This window comes from Peromyscus eremicus, chromosome 15, assembly GCF_949786415.1.
Source record: "Peromyscus eremicus chromosome 15, PerEre_H2_v1, whole genome shotgun sequence".
In the NCBI taxonomy this organism is placed as follows: Eukaryota; Metazoa; Chordata; class Mammalia; order Rodentia; family Cricetidae; genus Peromyscus; species Peromyscus eremicus.
The window spans coordinates 55828050-55845047 of record NC_081431.1 but is presented as its reverse complement, the minus strand read 5'-3'; the positions used below and the strand labels follow the sequence as shown (position 1 = coordinate 55845047).

The 16998-nt window shown below is 44.0% G+C and overlaps 1 non-coding gene across 1 annotated transcript; it reads right to left on the bottom strand.

The window, feature by feature from the left end:
- Nucleotides 1-16717: 16717 nt before the first annotated feature.
- On the bottom strand, nucleotides 16718-16777 carry LOC131925931 (U7 small nuclear RNA). The gene has a single exon (XR_009383420.1). It is a non-coding gene; the product is annotated as a U7 small nuclear RNA (small nuclear RNA).
- Between the last annotated feature and the right edge of the window lie 221 nt (nucleotides 16778-16998).

The following is a 16998-nucleotide window of genomic DNA, read 5'->3' as shown; positions in this document are numbered from 1 at the left end:
AACCAAATGAATAGACACACTATGGGACCCTACTGTGTCCTTCCAGAGCTACCCTAGACTGTGGGACACAAAGATTCAGAACAAAGCGGTAGGCTAGATATGAAGGAGTCAGTATAGTTAAGGTCCAGTTAGAAAGGTATAGAGACTCACTGGTGAATGGACATGCGGTGACAGGGCCTGGGGACTCTCGGACTGGGGTGTGTTAGATGAACATGTACACATATATAATATACACATCTATATGAAATAGAGAATAAGGGGCTGGAGAGGACTCCATAGCAAAGAGCTCTTCCTGCTCTTTGAGAGGGACCCAGTTTCAATCCTACAGTTACGTCAGGTGGCTCACAGCCACACCTAACTCCAGCTCCAGGGAATCCAATCCCCCTTTTCTGGCCTCCAAAGCTATCCACTACAAGTGGCAAATATACAGACATATGCATAGACATAAACATAAAAAAATAACCAAGTGTAGAGTTTGATGTAGGTTCTGAAGCCTGACTATTACTTGTTGTGGAATATCTAATTATGTAAAGAGGTGTTACATTTGTTTATGCTGCATTTGTTTAATGATACAAAAATGTGTTGCTTTGCCTGCCTAAGGCCCCTGATTGGTTTAATAAAAAGCTGACGGCCAATAGTTAGGCAGGAGAGGGATGGGCAGAGCTGGTGGGTAGAGAGAATAAGTAGAAGGAGAAATCTAGGCTTGAGGAAGAAGAGGGGAGAGAACGCAGGAGAAAGAGAGGGAGACACGCAGGGCCAGCTAGAATAGGACATACAGAAAGAAAGGTAAGAAGACCTGAGGCAAAATGTAGAAGAAGAGAAACAGGTTAAATTAAGTTATAGGAGCTAGTGGGACAAGCATAAGCTAAGGCTGAGCAGTCATAACTAATAATAAGTCTCTGTGTCTTGATCTGGGAGCTGGTTGGTGGTCCAAAAGAAAGCCTGCTACAATTATGTTATTAATAAATTTCAGGAGGATTATTTAATTTCTCTGAGCCTCAACCTCTTCCCCTGTGTGTGTGTGTGGTGTGTGTGTGTGTGTATGTGTGGTGTGTGGTGTGTGGTGTGTTTTGAAACAGGGCCTCTCTACATATCCCTGGCTGTCCTGGAACTCACTGTGTAAGACCAGACTGGCATGGAACTCTGCTAACCAAGTGCTGGAATTAAAGGTGTGCTCTACCAGCCGGGCGATGGTGACACACGCCTTTAATCCCAACACTTAGGAGGCAGAGGCGAGTGGATCTCTGTGAGTTCTACTCCAGCCTGGGCTACAGAGTGGAGTTCCAGGACAGCTAGGACTGTTACACAGAGAAACCCTCTCTTGAAGAAAAAAAGGAGGAGGAGGAGGAGGAGGAGGAAGAGGAGGAGGAGGAGGAGGAGGAGGAGGAGGAGGAGGAGGAGAAGAAGAAGAAGAAGAAGAAGAAGAAGAAGAAGAAGAAGAAGAAGAAGAAGAAGAAGAAGAAGAAGAAGGTGTTCTCTACCATGATGCCTGGCTTTCTCTCTCTTTATCTTTTCTTTTTTGAGATGGAGTCTCCATACGCAGTCCTGAGTGACCTGGAAACTCATTATGTAGATCAGGCTGGACTCAAATTCACAGAGATTCCCCTGTATCTGCCTCCCCAGTGCTGAGATTAAAGGTGTGCACCACCTTGCCTGGCTGATCCTCAATTTCTTCACCCATAAAATTAGGGTAATAATTGTAGCTATATCTTATCTTGTGTGAGGATTGTATGATTGAAAAATTAAAGCCTGGCATGTAGTAAGAAGCAACAGAAATCACCAGATGGTGGTAGCATATGCATTTAATCCCAGCACTCAGAAAGCAGAGGCAGGCAGATGTCTGTCTGAGTTCGAGGCCAGCCTGGTCTACAGAGCAAGTTCCAGGATAGTCAGGGCCACCCCCCCAAAAAAAGGAAATCATTATGTTCCCCCCATTGCTACACACTGCTTAGTTCTTCCAAGATGAAAGGTTTGGTTTTTCACTAGAGTTAGAAAAATATTAAATATTGATTGCAGTTGATTCCATTGTCATTCTTCTCAAACCTGTGCATATATATATATATATATATATATATATATATATATATATATATATATATTTGGTTTTTTTGAGGCAGGGTTTCTCTGTAGCTTTGTGCCTTTCCTGACATATTTTTATTATGAAAAGAAAAAAACAATGCTTGCTGCTAGGTAAGGGCACTAGGGGCTGCAATTCTCATAAAGTGACATAGTGAGACTGTTTCAGAGAGAGAAGTGGATACCAAGTTAAGTACTAGTTTACTTAGGAATCTACAACTCTTGTACTTTAGATTAAACTTCAGCTGTTTCTAGATGGGGCACACACACTTTTTTTTGGGGGGGGGACAGTGTTTCTCTGTGTAACAGCTCTGGCTGTCCTGGAACTTGATTTGTAGATCAGGCTGGCCTCAAAATCTTCCTGCCTCTGCCTCCACAGTGCTGGGATTCAAGTCACGTGCCACCATGCCCGGTTGGCAGATGATTAAAAATTCTACAACAACCCATCATCCAGTCCTCAATATTTCTGAGACACAAGAGGCCAATTATCTTGGTCAGGGCTGGATGGACTCGCCAACATGTAAACTTATAAAAGGGACTTAGTAGATCGCCTGACACAGTTGAAGACTGGGTAGTCCAAGCTGGGGAGGTCACATCCACAGGCAGCAACAGTGTAGTCACAGTGTGGGGCTGAGGGACTGGAGGCTCCCTGGGGAGAGGTTGATGAGTCCATGATGGAAGGCTAGGTGGGGGTCGGATGTCCACAGACAACAGCAGCAGCAGTAGACACAGATGCTCAGGAAGCATGGGGGTCTCTTGTGTGCTGAGAGGCTTCCTTTGTCTACCTTGCTCCACCCAGGGTGAGCCTGTTAGCCAGTGCACCACATCCCCAGCAGGTCTTTCTTCCTCAATTGCTGCCCTAGAGGCAGTAGCTTCTGGGAATGCTCTGGAAGACACACCAGAATGTGCTTTACTACTCTAGGTGCCTGCCTATCTAACCAGGCTGACAATCAGGGCGAACAATCACCTGCTGGGGTAACAGCGTTTAGCATTTTTGTGAGACTGGCTAGCACGTTAGCATTTCTTATGCATTGTAATCGATAAGATAATACGAAACATGTTTCAAAAGGCGCTTCTTACCGGAAAACCTCCCAAACCATGGTTCTAACCAGCTTAAGACCTTTAACTGTGTTCATGATAAATTTGCAAATTTAAAACCAAATTCCGTTTGTCTTCATCTAGGCTGAAGGATACAGTTTCAAGAGGCCAGCTGTTCCTTCATGGCCCAAGGCTGAAATCTCTGAACTTGGTAGAATGAGGCATGAGGATCGTAAGTGTGAGGCCAGCAGCCTAGGCCACATGATAGGCTCGTGTCCCTAGAAGAAGTCAAGAGCTCAGATTTGAAGTCTTTCTGTAATAATATTTGTCCCCTATATCCAACTTGAGTTCTTCTGTAGAAGGCTGTGGAACTTACTGCGAGATAAATCTGCTTTGCTAGAGCTCTGGAAAGGTCAGTGGGGGGAAAAGGAATTCCCAAACCCACTGCGGAATGATTTACATCTAACATAAAACTTACACTTTGTAAATTTAGAAAATTTTTCTCTTAGCTCTTACCATCTACTTAAACGCTTTATTTTGCTGTAAAGTATCTCTTGCGTGCATGTGTGAGGGTCTATTCGAAACACTTCTCTTCTCTTGGAATTTAAACGTTTAACCATTGAAAATTAGCTGTTGTTTAGTTTATGTCTTTTCTCTCCCCACCTCTTGATGGCTACGTAGTACAGACTGGCCTAGAACTCGTGATCCCCCAGCCTCTGATTCCCTAAGTGCTGGCACAACAGATGAGGACCTTTCCTCTTTCTGCTTTTGGAATGCGGGCCTCACACGAGGTAGCCATGTGTGGCTTACTGACGAGCACCAGTGTACTCTCCCCTGATATGTGTCCAGGGTGTCAGTGAAGCTCTCTCCTTAGTGTCCCAAGACTTCAGCACCTCGTTTCATTTGCTTCCAGTCCCCATCGTGCCACAGGGCAGGGCAAATCCCGTCAGTCTCACTGAGTGCATGGAAACACCCAGCAGGATGAGTGGGAAAGCTGCGGGAAGAAAGCGGGGGCAGAAAGCCAGGCTTGCTACCTCCTGCCTGTGAGTTTCTTGCAAAAGGGTCTCATTCTTTAGTGTAGGCTGGGCTTGAACCTGCCTCAGCTCTCCTAGTGTTGGGATTACAGGTGTGTGCCCAGAGACCTGGTTTGGGTATGAAATTTTAACTATGGTAGACTTACCAACTATGGTACTAGAGTATCTGTTTAGCCCTCTGTAGCATTCTGGTAGTTTCTGTGGGAAGGTGGCAGAAGCCTGAGACATCATTCCTTTTGTTCATTTGTATTGTTGTTGTTGTTTTCCCCAAGACAGGGTTTCTCTGTGTACCACTGGCTGTCCTGGAGCTAGCTCTGTAGCCCAGGCTAACTTCAAACTCACAGAGATTCGCCTGCCTCTGCCTCTTGAGTGCTGGAATTTAAGGCGTGCACCACCGCCTCCCGGCTCCAGACATGATTCTCATTCTCAAGATGTTTAAAGAAGGGCTTGTTTGGATTGAAGAGCATTGGACTAAGCCCCTTTCATCTTGTCAGCATTTTTATCTGTGTGGAAAATCCAATCTAAACGTATCCAAAGACCTCATTTACTCGCTTTTAGGGTTCTGACTTCTAAATCTTTTCATGTATAGTAAAGTAATCATTCATATGATTAAGGCATGCCTGGAAACCCCCTTCACACAAAATAGATGTGAAAATATCCGTAAAGCCTTACACAACTCTCACATTTAATTTTCGATTCAGTGATATGAGTTCACATATCTGGCTATGATTGTCAGAATTGCCTCCATGGTCTTTCAGTAACTCTTCCAGCACTTCCCAATTACAGTGTTCTTTATTTGAATCCAGGACAACAGGGCATCTTCTTTTTCTTTTTCTTTTTTTTTTTTTTTTTTTTCAGAGCTGAGGACCAAACCCAGGGCCTTGTGCTTGCTAGGCAAGCGCTCCACCACTGAGCTAAATCTCCAGCCCCCAGGGCAGCTTCTTGCCTAGGATGTGTAAGGCCTCAACTTCATCCACAGAATCTCAAAGAAAAAGGAAACTATTCTTCCATAGTTTGATGCGTGCTTGGTGTCTGTTCTCGAAGGCCTCTGGCTGGCTGTGTCAAAGCCTCTGCAGCCTGCAGGGAGGGCAGTCTGCGGCACACACATGTGCTTAGCATCTCTTTTAAGCCCTGCACCCTGAGTATGCAGCCTGGGGAGGGGAATGGGAGTCCCCATCACACAACTATAACAATGTGCAAGCCCAGCTGAGCTCACTGGTCACCAGCGTACTTCCGAGAGTCCAAACAACTGGTACTGGGATAGGAGACTGTAGATGTCATAATGTTGAGAACAAGTAAAAAGCACCTTGGCCTAAGTACTGCCATTTTGACTTCAGACTCCATTTTACCTGTAGGGTGAAACAAAGTTCAGATTCCCAGGTCCTAGGGGAGCTGGGAACATTCCAGTAGCTCACCCACCTCGTCCCTATACCACAGAAATAATCATTATGCATCTTTAGTTCTCTAGGAACATTATGACTACTCCCAACAACAAAAAGAACAAATGGATCTGATTGGTTAGACTGAAAAGCTTGTATTGTAGATCAATTGACAAGGATGGAACACTTAAGAAAAGTTCCTAATCTTTGAATTCTGGCAGGTGAAAAATTGTAACTGTAGCTTGTCACTGATGCTTGTGTTTAAATACTTGCTTCAACTGATATTCGGGGGGGGGGGTGCAGTTCAGCTCCCGAGTATGTTCTGTGGCCCTGACTGATCCGTCCCCCCACCCCTCTTTTTTTATGCTTCCCTGTATTAAATCTTGCTTGGTGGAAACCTCTTGTGTCTGCTTGGGTTGATTCAGAGCCTTGGGCTGCAACAATATTAATTTGGGAAATAAAAATTAAAGCATGAGAAATGTATCCCACCCCAAGCAAGTCTCTAAGACATTTGCAATAGCTAGATAACTTGCTGGGCACTGGTGGTACACGCCTTTAATTCCAGCACTCAGGAAGCAGAGGCAGGCAGATCTCTGAGTTGGAAGACAGGCCAGGGGTATACAGAGAAACCCTGTCTCCAAAAACAAAAACAACAAAGCCCAAAACAAAACAATAACCAGATAACCAGGAGAAAGACTGATAGACTTAAAAAAGATTTATCTGGGTGTGGTGGTGCATGCCTTTAATACCAGCAAATCTCTGTGAGTTTGAGGCCAGCCTGATCTACATAGGAAGTTCCAGGCCAGCCAGGGCTACATAGTGAGACCCCCATCTCCAACAAAGAAGCAAACAACAACAGAATGACAGATATGGGCTAGTCGTGTAGCTCAGTGGTAGAGCACTTGCCCAGCACATGCCAGGCCCTGAATTCCACCCCAGCACTGAAAAGACACAGTGCAAGAAGCAGCTCCTTGTGTTGTCCGGACACTGGACACGGAGGATGGCTTTGTTTTCCTCTCGCCAAGCCTGCCCATCCCTGGGGCCATTGTTTACACAGACATTTCTGAGTCACCAACAGCTCAAGGAAGGAGCCTGGGGGTGGGGATGGGATTGAGTAAGAGAATTTTGCTCTCAGGGAGGCTGGTCCCTGGAGTTGAGTCAGGAAAGCTTTTGCTTCTCCATTTAGTCTGGAGTAAAGTTTGGAGGCTAATTAATGTCACATGACAGCCAGTAGCCACACTTTAAAAAAAAAAAAAATCAATCAGACACATTGTTTGCCCCTTTGGGTTTGATGGACGTGTTGTAATAAGGTCCTGAACCATCCACTACCTCTTTATGTACCTTCTGTCTAAAGACTCCTTGGTGGTGTGACCTATATTCATGGAACCACAAACAAAGGAGTTAACCATTAACCTTCAAAGCACCTTCACGTGAAGTCTTTTATAAGGGGAGAATTATATAGGCTCCCACTGGTTGCTAAGAGGAACCGAGAAAAGGATTCAGGTTGAAGGAGGTTTTTAAGGAACTAGAGTTGATGAGGAGGATGCTGTGGGACCCAGCAGGGAGTGTGCCTCCAGGTGATCTGTCTGAGCAGGGGGTAGCTCACATTCCAGCATCCCACCACCGTCCTTCCTGGAAGGAAGGCTTTCAGGACTGGCTGAGGATAGAGTCAAATTGTGGCAACATTGCGTTCATTAGGTCACAGTCTCCAACCTAGCTCAAGGTCAGTGTCTCCTAAGGCACCATTTAATATTAGGTGTTTATTTTCTAGGCCTTGAGAAAGCTTCAAGCCACAAAGGACATATTATTTCTCTGACCAACTAAGAACACTTGAACTTTACCCCTCTCTCCACATACCTTATAATTCTTTCGAAGAGTTTCCTATTTTTAATTTTACAATTTTGATTTTTAAAAAAAATCTCCATTTCTTTTATTATTTTCAATTATATGTGTGTGGCAGGGGCAGAATATGCACCCTAGGAAGCCAGAGCTGGATGCCCCCCTGAGCTGGAGTTACAGGTGGTTGTGAGTCACCTGACATGAGGGCTAACAAGGGAACTCAGGCCTCTGCAAAAGCATCGAGTGGTCTTAACTCCTGGGCCCTCTCTCCAGCCTGTCTGTCTGTCTATCTATCTATCTATCTATCTATCTATCTATCTATCTATCTATCTATCTATCTATCTATCTATATCTATCTATATCTATATCTATATCTATCTATATATATATATATATTTTTTTTTTTTTTTGAGGTAGGGTCTCAAGTAGTCCAGATTGACCTCCAACTTACTATGTAGCTGAGGTTGCCCTTGAACTGCTGATCCTCCTGCTTCTACCTCTTCTGTGCTGTGATTACAGACATGGACCACAACACCTGGCTTCCTTTTCTATTTTTATTTTATTTTATTTATTTATTTATTTATTTATTTTGGTTTTTCGAGACAGGGTTTTTCTGTGTAGTTTTGCGCCTTTCCTGGAACTCATTCTGTAGACCAGGCTGGCCTCGAACTCACAGAGATCCGCCTGCCTCTGCCTCCCAAGTGCTGGGACTAAAGGCGTGCGCCACCACCGCCCGGCTCCTTTTCTATTTTTAATTGAGCGACAAATCTGACAGGCGTCTGGGGGTGGCTAGGTTTCGGCGAAGCTGCACACGTCAGGTTTGAGTGGTAGTTACTTTTACTGTTGTTTGGTGACTGTAACAACAAAGGGTTTGTTGTCATTTACAGATGAAATAAATGCACTGTTCGTCACCTGAAAGGCTTTAAATAACTCTTTTTTCAGACTGTATCATCGCACCAGCCTGCCTGTTTTATACACCCATTTGAGTGTTAATTAATATAAAAATATTTATGTGAACCAAATCCAGAACAAAGGAACATGATTAGTCCTGTTGGAATGGTGGAACACTGTCATTAAGTCTCCTGTGGACCTACCTGGGGCTGTTGTATAGTCTCTCTTGCCATTTTTAGTAGATTCTAATCTCCACACACTGCTTTAAGTCACTTGAACTCAAGGCATGGTGCAATTTTTTTTCTTTAATGTTAGGAAATGCTTTATTCCACCCTTCCTGTAGATTAATTATTTTTCAGAACCGATCTATTGCTTGTTTCACCTACTGGCCCCAATTTTCAGGTCAGGAAATAGAAGCATGGCTGAGTTTGGGCGAGAGGCTTACCACCATCCAAGAGCCGGGAGTCAGCAAAAGCACACGGTCCGAGGTCCCATCCTGACTTCCGCTCACTCATGAGGCGGCTCCTGGGTAATTGCTTTTAGAGTAAAAAATCACTGAGTCACAAAAATACAAACTGCTTTTGATTCAACTATTTAATTGGCTTTGCCTATGTTGGAAGAAACTTGTGTGCCCCTCACTGAGCAGTTTATCATAGAACGTGCCAATCTGTTGTCATGTCTCATTATTCTTTGTTATTCTCTACTGAAAACTGAAGTCCTTAGCAAGATTATGCTTTTTGTGACTCTCCCAAGGGAAGGGTCTGTGACCAGTGGTTCTTTGCATTTGCTGTACACATGGGCTTTGGCACATTCTATCACTGAAACTGAGCTATTCTCGCTCATAATTTGGAAACCTCAGCTTCGAAGTTTTGGAGTATTTCTCATGAGTATTAGTCTATAAATCGCTTAAGCAGTCTTTTATCTGGTTAGGAATAGAGCAACAAAAACTAACTGAGGTAAGGAAAAGTGTTGGTTCCTCCGTATTTCCTCACCCATCCCTAATGCCTGTTTTAGGAGTCAATAATTCCCACTGGTACCTAAAAGTCAAGGGCACAGAATACCAGCCCATTATGCTTTGAGTCTGTAGGTAATGCTACAATGGCAAATTTTTCTGGGCAGTCAGCTGGCAATGGTGTCCTGTACTGATGTACTTAATACCGTTAATTTTGAAAATAGTGAGTGTGGAGATTTCTTGATTATTGTTATATCCCACATATGTTTCATGACTGTTAACTTATTGATCTTTATGACTTCACAATATCCCTGCGAGGTGAGTACCACACACTGTGATAAAATTAAAGCTCAGAGATGCCTAATAACTTGGTTCAGACAACACAATTGGTGAATGATGAAGAGTCTAGTCTAGTCTAATAAGCCTTGTGATGCTAAGGCCAGTAAGCCAGTAGGCTGCGCTCCATGGCCTCTGCATCAGCTCCAGCTTCCTGGTTCCTGCCATGCTTGAGTCTCAACTTCTTTTGGTGATGAACTGTGATGTGGAAACTTAAGCCAAATAAACCCTTTCCTCCCCAAGTTGCTTTGGTCATGGTATTTCACCACAGTGACAGTAACCCTGACTAAGACAACATGCTAGAAAACACTGTGCTTGGGTCTGGCATTAAGAGCAGTGGATGTTCTTGTAGAGAACCTAGGTGTAGATGGAAGTTTTCCTGTGTCCTGCCCAGTCCTGCAGTCCCATGTTCCTCTGGTCCACCTGGCAAGTGGTCCCTCAGCTGTTTATAAAATAATCATTCAGAGGCTTAATATTATTTACAAACTGTATGACCTATGGCAGGCTTCTTGCTAGCTAACTCTTTTTTTTTTTTTTTCTTTTCTTTTCTGGAGCTGAGGACTGAACCCAGGGGCTTGTGCTTGCTAGACAAGCGCTCTACCACTGACCTAAATCCCCAACCCCGCTGGCTAACTCTTATAGCTTAACTCAACCCATAACTATTAATCTATGTATCGCCATGTGTTCCGTGGCTTTATCTGCATCCCATTACATGTTGCTCCTTGGATGGCAGTTTGGCGTCTCTCCAGACTCTGCCTTTCTCTTTCCTGTCTCTCTCCTTGGATTTCCCGCCTGCCTCTAAGCTGCCTTGCCATAGGCCAAAGCAGCTTATTTATTAACCAATGGGAACACCATATATTCATAACGTACAGAAAGACATCCCCCAGCACCTGAGTTCTACTCCAAGCACCCACATGGCAGCTAAAAACTGTCCATAACTTCAGTTCCAGGGGATCTGACATCATCTGGATTCCAAGGATGGTGCATGGTGTACATAAATTGGTAAACATACATACAAACATGTGCAAATCATAAATACATTTTAATACACTGTGAGATGAAAGAGGATGAAAGCCGAGATAAGAGATGCTCATAGTTCAGCTGAGTGGTGGTGGCGCACACCCTTATTCCCTGCACTTGGAGGCAGAAGCAGGTGAATCTCTGAGTTGGAGGTTAGCCTGGTCTACAGATCAAGTTCCAGGATAGCCAGGGCTACTCAGAGAAACCCTGTCTTAAAAAACCATGAGCCATGTAGTTAGTAAGAGAAAACCAGATTTTTCCAGAAACACACACACACACACATACTTCTTTCTGTTTCTTTTTGGCGTGGTCTCATGTATCCCAGGCTGGTCTTGAATTTGTTATGTAGCCAAGGATGATCCTTAACTCTATACTTCTGCCTCCACCACCCCAGTGCTTGGAATCAGACACTGGCCACTTGGAATTCCTTTGGCCAATAGAATAGGAGAATTATGTTATGTTTTGGGGCAAAGCAGTCATCAGTGCCAGGGTCCCCAGAGCACATTCTCCCTTCCACGTTAACCAAAGAGGCCAGTTAGGAAACACGGCAGCGACGCACAAAGTGTGGCCTTCCTAAGTCGGCCACAGTGCTTTAGGTCCCTGCTCACTCAGGGATGTGGGGTCTGGGTGTCTTCTCAGGGACAGATGCTGTTAGTGTAGCTGCCCAGCATCAACGCTGGGGTGAGCTCCTCTCCCTTGTGCCATCGGTGGTATGAGAGTAGAACATCCCCCAGAACCACATGTGCTGGGGACTTGACTGTTGCAGAATATTTGTGTACACTGTGAAGATGTGTCTTTGCCAAGGCACCTCTGATTGGTTTAATGAAGAGCGGAATGGTCAATCACTAGGCAGGAAGAGGTTAGGTGGGACTTCCAGGGTGTGAAGATGTGTCTTTGCCAAGGCACCTCTGATTGGTTTAATAAAGAGCTGAATGGTCAATCACTAGGCAGGAAGAGGTTAGGTGGGACTTCCGGGGACAGAGAGGACTCTGAGAAGAAGAAAGGAGAGATGCCATTGAGACTCGGAATAAGTTGGACACAAAATGGGAGAGAGATAAGAGCCACATGATAGAATATACATGAATAAAAATATGGGTTAAGTTATAAGAGCTAGTGGGACAAGCTTAAAAATAAGGCTGAGCTTTCATAATTAATAAGTTTCCGTGTCATTATTTGTGAGCTAGTGGCCCAAAGGAAAAAAAATCTGACAACAGTTGGCCCCTAGTGTGATGCTAGAAGGTCTTTTTTTCAGAGAATCATTGTAAAATATTATTTTTGTTTATGTTGCATTTGTCTAACTCTGTGAAGCTGTGTTACTGTGCCTGTCTAACACACCTACCTGATGGTCTAATAAAGAGCTGAACGGCTAATAGCAAGGCAGGAGAAAGGATAGGCAGGGTTGGCAGGCAGAGAGAATAAGTAGGAGAAATCTGGGAAAGAAAAAAGCAGTAGCCAGAGAAGAAGGAGGACTCCAAGAGTCAGCCACCCAGCTATACAGCAAGTTATAGAGTAAGAGTAAGATTTACAGAAGTAAGAAATCGGAAAAGCCCAGAGGCAAAAGGTAGATGGGATAATTTAAGTTAAGGAAAGCTGTTAAGAAACAAGCCAAGCTAAGGCTGGGCATTCATAATTAAGAATAAATGTCCATGTGTGATTTGTTTGGGAGCTGGGTGTCAGGCCCCCCAAAAGAGAAAACAAAACAAAACAAACAAACACACAAACAAAACAAAGAAGAATTAGGTCAAGTTGGCCACACCCTTAAGAAAGGATTGATCTTAGCTCTGTTGAGTGGGCTTGGTTTTCTGACTGATTTTTGGTTTGGGGTTTTTTAGTCAAAATATTAGACTATAGCCAAGGCTAGAAGGCTGGTCTGGAACTCACTATGTAGCCTTAGCCTGGAATCAAACTCATGGCAATACTCCCACCTCTGCCTCTGAGTGCTGGGATCACAGGCACAGGCAATCATACCTGGCATCACCTCTTTTTTAAGCTTTAGTTCATCAGAAGGTTATATATTGGTGACATCGAGTGGTGTCTTCTCACTCTTCTGGTTAGATGGGAGAGGAATCTTGGAGAACCCTGTTGTTGTGGAGGTTTTTACACTTCAGCTGTAACATTTGAGACATTGGTACCTGCAGATCAAAGCAAGCTAGCTCTTCTCAAACTTCTGTTATTTGGCCATAGAAGATCCTTCAGCATGGCTTTGTTTCTTGGGTCCAGTAGAAATTCCCTTTGGTAAATGGCCCCATGGCCTCTCCTTGATGTTCTTCCAGATTGGCATTTGTGTTCATTATAGAGGTTTTCATTCTAATTAGGGCCATACTGGAGAGAAGGAGGGTGAAGACTGGAGATAAAATGTTTGGGATACTTTCCATTCATCCATCCACTCATCCATCCATTCATTATTTAGTGAGTGCTTACTCTAAGTCAGTATTCAGAAGCTCTCGTAAGGAAGTTGTAAAATCAGATTTTCTAGGAATTTCTTCAGTTCAGCCTGAGACTCAGGCGAACGCAAACGGGCAGGCAGTTAGTCAGCAACAAGAGGTCACTCAAAGTGGCATGCTGATGCGTCACTGAGGTCCCCAGCTGGGAGACAGCTCTCTGCTTTCTCCTTTGTCCTTGTTACATATCCCCTACAGAAGTTCTCTGTGTGTGTGCCTTTATAGCCAAACAAAACCCTAGGTCTCTCCCAGGAGCCACGCTCACCTCGAATTCACAGTAATCCCCCCACCTTTCCCACCCCATCCCACTTTGGCCTCCCAGGTGTTGGGACTGCAGGTGTGAGTCACCAGGCCCAATGGTACACGTATTCCAATATTACGTCTTTGAAAGCAAGCTCTTTCTGTCTTCTCTTTCAATGTTCTCCGTTATACCCAGTTCCGATACTTGGAAGAGATTGCCAAATAAATGCTGTGAGGATGAAAGTGCGCGCTCTCTCTCTCTCTTTCTCTCTCTCTCTCTCAAATGGTTGCTTTACACATGATTCACATAGGACACAGATACAGCCCGCACCCCCCATCCTTGGGTTTTGCATCATAGTTTCAACCAACCTCAGACTCAAAGTATTTTAAATATTGCCCCTGTGTTAAACATACATATTTTTTTTCTTCTTAGTACTTGGTTTTATACAACATTTATAGTATTAGGTATTACAGTATCTAGAGATGATGTAAAGTATATAGGGGAATGTGCAGCAGAGCACACACAAACAGCCATCTTTTATAGAGGACTAGATGGTCTTGATGTCTGGAGAGGCTTCTGGAACTAACCCTTCATGAAAATTGGGGAGCAACTAAATATCATGAGTGAACCCCCTAGCTTCTGATGAAAACATCACAAGAGAATAAAGTTGTATCACACAGACCTGCCACTAGAAGCCACTCATGAATGAGTTGGTAGTCATGAGTGAATGAACACCATTTCAAAAAGTGTGTATATCTGTAGAATCCACCCACAGTCTCTCCATAGGCGAAACTTAGAACTTGGGGATAAGACAGCAAACAAATGTTTGGAAATTGCAGTTGTATCCAGCCTAGTTCCTCTTTTCTCCTACTCACCAAGGACCGGCCTTGACTGGCAAGAGCCATTGGTTCCTCTGATCATGAAGGAAGAAGGCAGTTAGCATGGCTAGGTGGGAGTGAAGGAGAGACTCTGGAGGAAACAGCCATTGAGAGACAGGCAGCGGATGATTGGAGGCCTTTCCCTCTCTGGGTTTTGTCGCAGAACTGAGTCCTCATGTTCTGCCTAGTCCCAGAATTTCCCCACCCATGGAGATGGAAAGCAAGTGAGGGCTTTTCCTGTCTTTAGGCTTGCTGCTGCAGCTCCCCATTCTGCACCTGCCAGAGGAGCTTCGAGGAGGAAAAGACACAGTCTGGCCAATTGTATTAATGCACATTTCATTTGAGCGCGGACATCTGGACCCTCATTTGAACATAGTTCTTCTGAAGATAATAATGCCATCTTGGATGAAGATTGTCCTAAAACACTCCTGAGAAGTGCTGCAATCATTCCTGAGCAAAACATAATGAGTATACTAGTTTGAACTGGGCTCAACTATGAATTGTGATCACTCAAAATAACAGTGGCTTCAACCCGTCAAGAGTTTCTTCCCTTACACAGTACGGCTAATCTTGGTTGGCTGCGACAGCTCCACAGACACACGAAACACCTAGGGTTCTTGCCTCTCTTGGCATGAGCTTTGACTTCAGGGGCCAAGACACCACTTTGGTTTTCATGAGTCATCATTGCCCCCCCCCCCTTTTTTTTTTTCAACAGAAGCTCAGAGTGTGTCTCATGGCTCCATCCTGGGAGGTGCACACGTGACTTCTGCTTGCATCCCGCTAGCCAAGTATTACTACAATGGTCACATTTCATAATTACTGTAATGAACCCTTACCTAGCTGAAGATGAGGATTTTATTCACAATGAAAGGATGAGGATGTCTGGAGATACTGCAGTCTTGACATACATCCTGGGCCAAGGCAGAGAGCCTTGCTAGCAAGGAAGATTAAATTGTAGCTCTGTGGAACACTGGATTTCTTCAAAGGACAATTAAATCTTTGCCAATCTCATGGAAACCAGTGTCCTGACTGAAGTATGTGGCCAGTGTGTGGTTGGGTGGCTTTTGTTAGCCACACAGAGATAAGCAAACTAGTAATACCTTATTCATTTTTATTTTTATTTTTTTTGAGACAGGGTTTCTCTGCGTAGTTTTGGTGCCTGTCCTGGATCTCACTCTGTAGACCAGGCTGACCTTGAACTCATCAAGATCGCCTGGCTCTCCCTCCCGAGTGCTGGGATTAAAGGCATGCGCCACTGCCGCCCCTTATTAATTTTTAATATGTTATTAACTTAATACTACAATTAGTTCCAGGGTTGGAGGCCTGGCTCAGAGGATAAGAGCACTGGCTGGTCTTCCAAAGGACACTGGTTTGATTCTCAGCACTCCCATTGTGAAACTCCAGTTCCAGAAGATACAATGCCCTTTTCTGACCCCTGAGGGCACTGCATTTAGGTGGTACACAGGCATGCATTCGGGCAAAACATCCATATACATAAAATAAAAATAAGGAAAAAACAAAATTAGTTTCATTTGTTATTATTAACTATTCCAAAGATTTTTGTTTGTTTATTTTTTTGGACAGGGTCTCATGGTGTAGCCCTGGCTAGCCATAGCTGCTAGCTGAGTTAATGAAGCACCTGAAGTGTCAGCAGAACTGATAACATAAATCTAAACTGAAATAACTTGTTTGCGTGTCTAGAAGTGAACTGTAGGGGTGGTTCAATCTTGTTACATAGACCAAATCCGGCTGCCTCTGACTCAAGCGTCCAGTTCTCTCCAAGAATTTGTTTATTTGTGCTTTTTAGACAAGTCTCATGTAACCCAGGTTTGCTCTGAACTCCCTACATGGCTGAGGTTGGCTTTGAACTCTTGCCTCTGCCTCCCACGTGATGGGAATATAGGTGTGTACCTCGACACCAGGCTCCAAAGAACTTTAAGATTTAAATTCCACACCCCCTCTCTATTTGTAGGTTTCTACAAGACTAGGGCAAACAGACTATCACAAACATGACCAGTCCTGATTTGATCCTGAGATCTTAGATGAAGTAGTTGCCCTGGTGTCTTTGAAATGAGAGCTGAGGTGGTTTGAGCATGTATCTGTTTAATGTTGGAGATGACTTTTCAGATTCTAGAGATGAGAATCTCAAGGCTGAAGAACAGTAAATCATTGATTGAGCAATGGATCAGTATTCTCTACTTAGTTATTCACACACACACACACACACACACACACACACACACACACACACCCTTTGCTTTGTAGCCCCTGTTGGCCTCAAACTTACAATCCCCCTGCCTAAACTTCTCTAGTGCTGGATTTATATCCTGCTTTTGTGTGTGTGTGTGTGCTGGGAGTTGAACCCAAGACCTTGCACATGCAAAGCAAAATCTCTCTATGAGGCTAGGTGGTGGTATTGGTGGTGGCGCACGCCTTTAATCCCAGCCCTCGGGAGGCAGAGGCAGGTGGATCTCTGTGAGTTCAAGGCCAGCCTGGTCTACAGAGCGAGATCCTGGACAGGCACCAAAACTACACAGAGAAACCCTGTCTCGAAAAACCAATATATTATATATATGTAAATATATAATTGGGGAGGGTCTCGATGAAAGTCAGAAAACCTTCTAGACAAATTCTAAAAGAGCTGTAATACTTTGAATATATTTATTTTTGGTGCTTTATCATTTTCATTTTCTCTTGGTATTTGCCTTTTGTTGTTTCTGAGTGATTCTATTATTATTGTTTATTGTTTTCGGTGCTGGGAATCAAACCCGGAACCTCATGCATGCCTGACAAGCATCTGTCAATTGATTACCCCAGTCCCATCTGTGTTTTTTTTGTTTGTTTTTTTTTTAGTTTCCTTTGGTCTTTTGAGA